Consider the following 11,659-nt stretch of genomic DNA (forward strand, 5'->3'; position numbering starts at 1 on the left):
GGAACTTAAGACATTTTTTTTTATCCTCTATGTAATTCTTAGTCTCATTTCTCTGGTGACTATTATGATTGAGAAAACATAAATATAATTTAAACAAACGTCATTTCATTTTTTGATGCAATGGTCATTGCTTTGTTCAATTTGTTGAAGGAAAACTTGGTTACTTTCTGCCGTTGTTGGTGTATTGTCTACCAGTGGCAAACGAATGATTTAACAGTTTGAGAAATTAACCTCCCAAAAGCTTTCAGGTGATTTTACTTTTGTAATCAAGTATTGGCTGGTTTTCTTCATACAGCTACGACTTTTACCTAAGGACAGCTAAGAGATATTTTATTGTTTTAAAGGTGATATAATGGATGATCGAGGAATAATTTTCTACTATTATTAGTCAGAAGATGTGAAGCCCTTGTGTCTTTGAGGACTTCATATAACTATTGCTTACTTCTTAGAACTTCTAATATACTCTATTTATCATTTTTTGGCTTTTTTTTTTTTTGAGACGGGGTTTCTCTGTATAGACCTGGATATCTTGAAACTCATTCTGTAGAACAGGCTGGCCTTGAACTCAGAAATTGGTCTGCCTCTGCCTCCCAAGTGCTGAGATGAAAGGTGTGAGCCACCACTGTCTAGCTTAATCTATTTAACATTTATGGAAGTTAGAATTATAGAATTATAACATCCAAAGAGGAGTCATTTCCACATATTTATTATAATGTTTCTAATAAAAAAAATTTCAATGATAGCTGCCATCACTTAGAATGTAGATAACCAAGTAGCAGTTTTAAATAAAACAGCCAACAAAAATAATGACTTGGAAGAAACATTTTATTCCATGTAGGTCTCTATTATAATGTTTCCAGGAACTCCAATTGAGAAGATTTTATTTCATAGTATATTAAAATATATAGTATTAAGAGCATTTGGGAGTTTATACATTTTTAAAATATTGTAACACTGTTGCAATTTTACTTTACCAAGTATGCCCACAAGGGCAAAGATAATTGAAATGATCTCTACTCCTGTTTGCTATAATAGATAACTGCTAGAGACACAGTATTTCCAACTGAAATAATTAATCCAAATGGCAATTTTTAAAATGATAATTTTAGAAATAGACCTATAAATCTTTGAAGATGTGTCTAGGAAAGTGAAGGTGCAGCAAGTGAAATTCTGATATGCTCTGCTTGAAAGGAACTAAAGTCAAATTAAGTCCCTCAATTTATGAAGGGACCTAGGTGCTTTGTTTAATGTCTAATCATGTAGGAGGTTTTCCCCTAGCAGGCTCCCTGATAATGATTTGCCTATTCATCTATGTCTATACTTACACTGCATAAAGGAGAGACCATTCCATTTCTTTTCTCTCAGTTCTCACAGTTAATTTTAGGAGAGATAATCTTGAAATGACACATATGCAATTACCTTCTGAAGCTAGGATTTGACCCCAAAATATGAAAAGTCACTTTTGGGAGAACATATATGAGTAGTACAAGTTTGTAACAGTTTCTGTCCCTCTAGTAGCAGGCAGGTGAGTGCAGACTATGATTGTCTTTCAATTTGTTCCTAGCATGATATACTAATCTATTGTTTGTGTCCTGCAAGTACTTATTGTGTATGTTTCAGACACTGGTTTAATAGTGCAGGCAATCTTAGCTTTTTCTTTGCACAATGCATTATTGCTCAGTGAACACTTATGGTACTAGACACACAAACACAAGACTAGAGCAAGTGATTCAAAAGAGAGATAACCAAGAGAGTTTGTCTTTGTAGAGGTGGCACCTTTTAATGTCACTGTTGACTAAGAAATTAGAAGTGTTAAGGTGTTACACTGAAAGGAGGTAAGAAACAACAAAAGTACAAAAATAGTCTGTTCAAACTCATAACAAGAAATACAACCTGAAGATTCATGAGAAGTTTGTGAAGTAGCGTATATCCTCTCCCAATGTATTGTTACTAATCATCAATATTTTTAAATTATCACTTGATAATAAGGTTTGCTTAAATAAATGTTTTGAGTCTTCTATGATGCAAAATACACTATATTAGCTGAGGATAAAAATCTAGGACATATACAATGTCAGAAACAATTGTTATATTATGTTTTATGTAGAATTTTTTTTGTACCACAGACAAAAGACAAAGGATTTTAAAACTGAGGAATGATTTAAACTACTTTTTTATGCTAACATTGTAATTTATTATTTTCTCTTTAATATATATTTACTTGTAAATTATATAAGAGTTCTAACTAAATTGTGGGATTTCTATGTAGAAAAAATTTATTAATAAACTATGCAATATTCATCACACATCTTAATGTATAAAGAGCCTCCCTCATATATTTACTTAATTTAAGTCTTGCTTTTCTAAAAAGTCTTTGTTCCTGTGCAAAAAGTTGTTTAATCAGTAGTGCTTTAGATTCTGTAGTGTAATATAAACACAAGAATACTTCATGTGAGAAGAAAGATATTTATGAGGATTAAAAAGAAAATGTGTAAGGATAACTGCAGTGTTTTCTTCACCAATTGTAATATGTTTCTCACAATCTAAAGATATTTTTACCTGTAAAACAATTATTACGCAACTCATCTGTAGAAACTTTCTATTTGTGTGTTAATATTATTTTGTCAAATAAATTTGGGGCTTACTATTTTTACTTATTTTCTACCAGAAAGTTTATATATCAATAAGGAGATTAATTGAATAATTCATTCCAATTTGTCATTAGGAACAGTGATTATTTATTCTACTTTTGTGATTTGAGTTACGATAAGCAGAGGTGTATCCTGCCACCGACTTTCCAATCTCTACCATAACAGTAGGGTTGCCTCTTATACTCCAGGAGATGTATTCACACCAAGATTCTAAAGAGAACAAATTGTTAACAAGTTGTTTAAATTTAGAAGACACAGTTCAGGGTGGAATGCAGACCAAGGTGGGAGGCAACAGCAAAATATTTCCTCTAGTGTATCTGTGTCTTTGTCTACTGTTTGCCCTCCCATTCACCTATTGTGAGTCATGATAGTTTCCTTTCTGGAATTAGCAGAGGTCTTCTCAGGAACTATCCTTATCCACAATTCAGCTTTCGAGGTTAGATGCAAACAAATTTATAATGATGTACACCTATAAAATTGAATTTACTAAGGAAAAGGTTGTATGTACCTGGCATGTTTCAATAAGTGTTGCTCCTTAAAGTCATCATGGAGTTTGTCTAGATTATTTTAATAGTAATCCTACCTTTCCTTTTATCTCTGTCATGCCCTACTACAAGCCTCCTTTAATAGTTTCTGCAGTGTATCCAACCTCACATTTACTTTAGCCTTAACATATCTTAGTATGAAATATCATTCAATCATTGATATGGTATAGTGCAACTCACAATAGTCAAGGGGTTTTTATTTTTTTTGAATCTTTAAAAATAAGGATAAAAATAAATGTTCAAGTCTTAGATAGTGATTATACATAATTCACATCAATAAAGAAGAAAAGTGTTTATATTTAGTTAAGCCATCATGGGAATAAAACAAAGCCTCAAATTACAGCCTTTCATTCATAAAATACTTCAGTAGCAATATATATTATTTTTTAAAGTTAGCTTGCAGAGTTCTTCCCCTATCTTCCCCTCTTTGCCTGTGAGAAGGTGTCCCCTTGTTAACTGCCAAAACTGGGCATCAAGTCTCTATTGGATTAGGTGCATCCTTTCCGACAGATGCCCTACAAGGCAGCCCACTGTTACGTTTGTGCCTGGACCTCTCACCAGTCTGTATTAGCACTTTGATTGGTGGCACATTCTTTGGGAGCTCCCTTTACTTTCAGTTACTTCAATGCTTCCCCTAACTTTCCATAGGATTCCCTGCCTCCCAAAGGATGGATTTCCAGTTGGCCTGGGGCATTGGTCCACAATTAATTCCTTCTCTGCTCCATTTTCATCCCTGCATTTGTTTTAGACAGGAGCGACTTGGGGGTTGAAAGTTTTCGAGGTGGTTTGGTGACCCCATTCCTTTACTGGAGTTTGTCTGACTACTGAAGATGCTTTCTTCATGTTCCATTTTTTTTTGACTAAAAGAATAATTTTAGGGAAGGTATCTGAAATTTCAGAGATATTTTTACCAAGAAAATAATAAATGACATTAGTCTAGAATATTATGACCCTTTCAGTAGAATATTTGAAATAAGTTTAATACTGTTCCATTTTTTCCTCATGATTGCTTCACATATTTATATGCATTACTATTATTTTTATACAAGGTTTCTTCTTGCTAATATTGGCTTAATTTGTCATTTTTTCTTGACTTTAACTTTCAAACTTTAAGTACTTTGTGTTTATTTGTATGTGTGTGGGTTTTTGTTCATTTTAATTAATTAATTAATCAATGATTGTATTTTATCTTAGCCTGGCACCTACTATGTAAACAAGGTTTAACTGAGTCTATGCATAACTCTAACTTCCACCACCCTAGTACCAGGATTGTAGGTATGAGTGCCACTCTGCCAGCTTTTATGTATTTGTTTTATCTGTGGTATTTTATGAGATTGTTTAGCTATGGATTTTTTAAATCCAATCAAATGGATTTAAGAAATGAAAATCAACATATTTACAATTTACAATCATAACTTCATTTTTTAGATGTTACTTTTAGTTAAAATATGTTCTCTAAAAGCTGATGGTAGAGGTAAGGGCATTGCCAAGGACCATATCCACACAGATCACTGAACTAGAGATCTAAGGCTGTGAGAGGCATGGAGTCCTCACCCCTGCCTTTTAGTATCCTTGAAAAGAGAAGGTACTCTGCAGAATAAGGAAAGAGAAACCTGGACACCAGCATAGACACAAACCCTCCAACTACAGACACCTCTGTCCTGTCCGCAAATGTGTTGTGGCAATGGTGGTAGAGAACTTGTGGGAGTGACTATCTAATACTTGGTTTAAGTTGAGACACATGCCATAAGAGGGAGCTCTTATCATACAAATGTCTGGATGGGCAAGGACTGGAGACTGGCCAAACACAAAAAAAAAAAAAAAAAAAAAAAAAAAAAAAAAACCACCATCACAAGAACAAAACAACAACAGGATTGAGGAAGCTGAAGAGAGGGTAACTCTATAGTGTAAACTAACCTGGAGCCTCAGGACCTCCCAGACCCGAAGAGCATGGGCTGCTCCTAGGCTCCAGGCACATTTGTAGCAGAGGACTGCCTTGTCTTGCCTCAGAGGGAGAGGATATACCTAATTCTATTGAGAATTGATGCACAGGGAAGGGGGATGTGGGGAAGAGCAGCAACTCAGAGGCAAAAGGGTGGGGTTATGGGGAACTCTGGGAGCGGGGACTGAGAAGGGGAGCAACATCTGGGATTCAAATAAATAAAATAATTAATAAAATATATTATAAACATAATAAAAATATAACAATGAAAAGTAGAAAAAGAAAGAAAGAAAGAAACCAAAACAAGAAAATCCAGTCAAATCAACCAATGAAATGATTTGTAATGATATTCTGCTCGGCTCACAGACTGGTGCCTTGTCTAGTCATCATTAGAGAGGCTTCGTACAGAAGCAAATGCGAAAGGATGCAGAGACCCACAGCCAGACATTATGCAGAAAGTCCACATTGGAGAACTACAACAGTATCCTCTCCTTAGCGATTGGGGAAACCATCAAATCAGGGAGGAAATAATTATAACAATCTGAGGTCATATGACCTTATTAGTAAAAGAACACATAGGAAATACAAGTATATTAAATAATTATGGGCAATCTAAATTATTTTTGTCTGAAATATGATACTCCTTGAAACGGTACAATATTAACTTAAAATACTACTATAAATAACTACAAAAACTAACATTTCAAAAATGAAAAGGAATTGGACATTATTGACTGAGAGAATAAATTAATTTTTTTTCAAGACAAGGTTTATCTGTGTAGCCCTGACTGTCCTGGAATTCACTCTGTAGACCAGGCTGGCCTTGGACTCAGAAATCTGCCTGCCTCTGCTTCTCAAGTGCTGGATTAAAGTGTGTGCAACTACTACCCAGCAAATTAATTAGGTTTTAGCTAATCTATGTCAGTGAGAAAGGCTTTTAGAAATACACATCCCTTGAGAGAACTACATCACCAGGTGATTAATTCTCAAGACAGCATTCTTACATCCTGGGCAAAATAGTGAGTTTAGAACCAATTTAACAAAGAAAAACAGAGGAAATTACCCAAAGTTGATTCTACCCTCTACATACATACACATGAACACAAATATTCCCACAAACATGAATGTATAACTTTCAAACACATTTAGCACACACAAAAGCAAATATACCTAAACTATGTACACTCCCCAAAGAAGAAACCTACAGTTCTATCAAGTCTTTCAATCATAATTTCACAAGGAATTTACCACTTGGATATAGAGGAAAACTACACTACACTACACACATACACATACACACACACACACACACACACACACATACACACACACACACACACCCACCAATAATAATAAGAAAAAGTGGTTAAAAGCCCATATATATGAATTCAATTTAGAAAACACATTTCTGATTGTGTGTACATACGCCTAAATTAAAATGTCTGAACATTTTGCATATGGTCTTCTAGTATCTTTGCTTACATTTTTTACTAGAATATTTTATTTTATTTTATTTTTTATTAGATATTTTCTTTATTTACATTTCGTATGTCCTCCCCTTTCCTGGCTTCCCTTCTGAAAACCCCTATTCACTCCCCACCCTGCTCACCAACACACCCTCTCCTGCTTGCTGGTCCTGGCATTCCCTTACTATATTCTGGCATAGAGCCTTCATAGGACCAAGGGCCTCTCCTACCACTGAAGACTAACTAGACCATCTTCTGCTACATACGCAGTTGGAGCCATGAGTCCCACCATGTGTACTCTTTGGTTGGTGGTTTAGTCCCTGGGAGCTCTGAGGATACTAGTTAGTTCATATTGTTGTTCGTATTTAGGGGCTGAAAACCCTTTAGCTCTTTGGGTACTTTCTCTAGCTCCTTCAGTGGGGACCCTGTGCTCAGTCCAAAGGACAGTTGTGAGCCTCCACGTCTATATTAGTTAGGCACTGGCAGAGTCTCTCAGGAGACAGTTATATCAGTCCCCTGTCAGCCAGCACTTGCTGGCATTCACAATAGTGCCTGGGTTTGGTGATCATATATGAGAAGTATCCACAGATGGGGCTGTCTCTGTATTGTCCTTCATTCAGTCTCTACTCCACACCTTGTCTCTGCAGCTCCTTCTATGGATAATTTGTTCCCCTTTTAAGAAGCCTCAAAGTATCTACACTTTGGCCTTCCTTCTTCTTGAGTTTCTCGTGGTTTGTATCTTGGGTATTCTGAGCTTCTGGTCTAATATCACTTATTAGTGAGTGCATACCACATGTGTTCTTTTGTGATTGGATTACCTAACTCAGGATGATATCTTTGGGATCCATCCATTTCTGTAAGAATTTCATGAATTCATTGTTTTTAAATAGCTGAGTAGTACTACATTGTGTAAATGTACCACATTTTCTGTGTCCATTCTTCTGTTGAGGGACATCTGGGTTCTTTACAACTTCTGGTTATTATAAATAAGGCTGCTATGAACATAGTGGAACATGTGTCCTTATTACATGTTGGAGCATATTCTGGGTATATGCCCAGAAGTGGTATTGCTGGGTCCTCTGGTAGTACTATGCCCAATTTACTGAAAAAACTCCAAACTGATTTCCAGAGTGGTTGCACCAGCTTGCAATCCCACCAGCAATGAAGGAGCGTTGTTCTTTCTCTACAACCTTACCAGCATCTGCCTTCACCTGAGTTTTTGATCCTAGGCAAATCTGGCTAGTGTGAGGAGGAATCTCAGGGTTGTTTTGATTTGCATTTCCCTGATGACTAAGGATGTTCAACATTTCTTTAGGTGCTTCTAAGCCATTCAGTATTCCTCTGTTTAGAATTCTTTGTTTAGCTCTGTACCCCATTTTTAATAGGTTTATTTGGTTCTCTGAAGTCTACCTTGTTGAGTTCTTTGTATATATTGGATATTAGCCCTCTATCAGATGTAAGATTGGTAAAGATCTTTTCCTAATCTATTGGTTGCTCTTTTGTCCTGCTGACAGTGTCCTTTACCTTACAGAAGCTTTGCAATGTTACAAGATCCCATTTGTCAGTTCTTGATTTTAGAGCATAAGCTATTGGTGTTCTGTTCAGGAAGTTTTCCCCTGTGCTTGAGGATCTTCCCCACTTTCTTTTCTATTAGTTTCAGTGTATCTTGTTTTATGTGAAGATCTTTGAACCACTTGGACTTGATCTTTGTACAAAAAGATAGGAATGGATTGATTTGCATTCTTCTACATGCTAACCCCCAGTTGAGCCAGCACCATTTGTTGAAAATGCCATCCTTTTTCTACTGGATAGTTTTAGCTCCCTTGTCAAATATCAAGTTACCATATGTGTGTGGGTTCATTTCTCAATCTTCAGTTCTATTCCATTGATCTACCTGCCTGTCACTGTACCAATGCCATGTAGCAATCAAAATTGCTCTGTAGTACAGCATGAGGTCAGGAATGGTGATTCCACCAGAAGTTCTTCTATTGTTGAGAATAGTTTATGCTAACCTAGGTTTTTTGTTATTACAGATGAATATGCAAATTGCTGTCTCTAACTCTATCAAGAATTGAGTTGGAATTTTGATGGAGATGGCATTGAATATGTAGATTGCTTTCAGCAAGATGGCCATTTTTACTTTATTAATCCTGCCAATCCAACAGGATGGGAGATCTTTCCATCGTCTGATATCTTCTTCCATTTCTTTCTTCAGAGACTTGAAGTTCTTGTCACAAAGATCTTTCACTTGCTTAGATAGAGTCATCCCAAGGTATTTTATATTATTTGTGACTATTTTGAAAGGTATTTTTCTCCCAATTTCTTTGTCAGCCTGTTTGTTCTTTGTGTAGAGGAAGGCCACTGATTTGCTTGAGTTAATTTTTTATCCATGTACTTTTTCTGAAGTTATTTATCCAATTTAGGAGTTTTCAAGTGAAATTTTTGAGGTCACTTAATTATACTACCCTATCATCTGCAAATAATGATAATTTGACTTATTCCTTTTCATTTTGTATCCCTTTGACATGTTTTGTTGTCTAATTGCTCTAGCTAGGACTTCAAGTAAAATATTAAATAAGTAGGGAGAGAGTGGGCAGCCTTGTCTAGTCCCTGATTTTAGTGGGATTGCTTCAAGTTTCTCTCCATTTAGTTTGATGTTGGCTACTGGTTTTCTGTATATTGCTTTTACTGTGTTTAGGTAGGGGCCTTGAATTCCTGATATTTCCAAGACTTTTATCATGAAGTAGTATTAGATTTTGTCAAATGTATTCTCAGCATCTAGTAAAATGATCATATTTTTTTTGCTTTGAGTTTGTTTATACAATGGATTACATTGATGTATTTCCAAATATTGAACCATCCCTGCCTACTGGGATGAAGCCTACGTGATTATGATGGATGATCCTTTTGATGTATTCTTGGATTTGGTTTGATATTCATAAGGGAAATTGGTCTGAAGTTCTATTTATTTGTTTTGTCTTTGTGTGGTTTAAGTATCAGAATAATTGTGGCTTCATAGTACAAATTGGGTAGAGTACTTTCTGTTTCTATTTTGTGGAATAGTTTGAGGAGTATTGGTATTAGGTCTTCTTTGAAGGTATGATAAAACTCTGCACTAAACCCATCTGGTCCTGGGCCTTTTTTGGTTTGGAGAATATTTATGCCTGTTTCTTTCATTAGGGAATATAGGACTGTTTAGGTCACTTATCTGATCCTGATTTAATTTTGGAACCTGGTATCTGTCAAGAAAAATTTTCCTTTTCATCTAGGTTTTCCAGTTTTCTTGAGTATAGACTTTTGTAGCAGGATTTAAGATTTTTTTTGGATTATCTCAGTTTTTGTTGTTATGTCTCCCTTTTCCTTTCTGATTTTGTTACTTAGGATTCTGTCTCTGGCCCCTATAGTTAGGCTGACTAAGAGCTTATCTATTTTGTTGATTTTCTCAAAGAACCAGCTCCTGGTTTGGTTGATTCTTTGTAGAGTTCTTTTTGTTTCCATTTGGTTGATTTCAGCCCTGAGTTTGATTATTTGCTGCCATGTACTCCTCTTGGGTGAATTTCCTTCTTTTTGTTCTAGAACTTTCAGATGTGCTGTTAAATTGCTGGAGTATACTCTCTCCAGTTTCTTTTTGAAGGAACTCAGAGCTATGATTTCTCCTCATAGGACTGCTTTCATTGTGTTCCATAAATTTGGGTATGTTGTGGGTTTATTTTCATTAAACTCTAAAGCATCTTTAAATTCTTTATTTATTTCTTCCTTGACCAAGTTATCATTGAGTAGAGTGTTGGTTGGCTTTCTTGTGTATGTGGGCGTTCTATTGTTTATGCTGTTATTGAGGTCCAGCCTTAGACCATGGTGATCTGATAGGATACAAGGAATTATTTCAGTCTTCTTGTATCTGTTGAGGCCTGTTTTGTGACCGATTATATGGTCATTTTTAGAGAAGGTACCATGAGGTGCTGAGAAGAAGGTATATCCTATTGTTTTACGATAATTTGTTCTATAGATAACTGTTAAATCAATATGTTTCATAAGTTTTGTAAGGTTCAATGTGTCTTTGTTCAGTTTCTGTTTCCATGATCTGTCCATTGATGAGAGTGGAGTGCTGAAGTCTCCCGCTATTATTGTTTATGGTGCAATGTGTGCTTTGAGCTTTAGTAAAGTTTCTTTTATGAATGTGGATTCCCTTTCTTTTGGAGCATAGATATTCAGAATTGAGAGTTCATCTTGGTAGATTTTATCTTTGATGAGTATGAAGTGTGCCTCCTTATCTTTTTTTGATAACTTTAGGTTGAAAGTTATTAGATATTAGATAATAGATATTAGCATGGCTACTCTAGCTTGTTTCTTGAGACAGTTTAGTTTTGTTGAAAGAATAATTTCTTGCTTTTCTAGGGTGTAGTTTCCCTCCTTGTGTTGGAGTTTTCTATTCTTTTTTTTTTTTTTTTTTTTTTTTTTTTTTTTGAATGGCTGGATTTGCGGAAAGATATTGTGTAAATTTGGTTTTGTCATAGAAGAGCTTGGCTTCTCCATCTATGGTAATTGAGAGTTGGATATAGTAGCCTGGGCTGGGATTTCGTGTTCTCTTAGTGTCTGTATGATATCAGCCCAGGATCTTCTGGCTTTCATAGTCTCTGGTGAGTAGTCTGGTGTAATTCTGATGGTCTGCCATTATGTATTCGTTGACTTTTTCTCCTTACTGCTTTTAATATTCTTTCTTTGTTTAATTCATTTGCAGTTTGGATTATTATATGACAAGAGGAATTTCTTTTCTGCTACCAAGTATTTGGTGTTCTATAGGCTTCCTGTATCTTCATGGGCATCTCTTTCTTTATGCTAGGGAAGTTTTCTTCTCTAGTTTTGCTGAAGACATTTACTGGCACTTTAAGTTGGAAATCTTCACTTTCTATACCTATTACCCTTAGGTTTGGTCTTCTGATTGTGTCCTGGATTTCCTGAATCTTTTGGGTTAGGAGCTTTCTGCATTTTGTGTTTTCTTTGATTGCTGTGTCAATGTTTTCTCTGGTATTTTCTTTTTTTTTTTTTTTTTTTTTT

This window comes from Mastomys coucha, unplaced genomic scaffold, assembly GCF_008632895.1.
Source record: "Mastomys coucha isolate ucsf_1 unplaced genomic scaffold, UCSF_Mcou_1 pScaffold9, whole genome shotgun sequence".
NCBI lineage: Eukaryota > Metazoa > Chordata > Mammalia > Rodentia > Muridae > Mastomys > Mastomys coucha.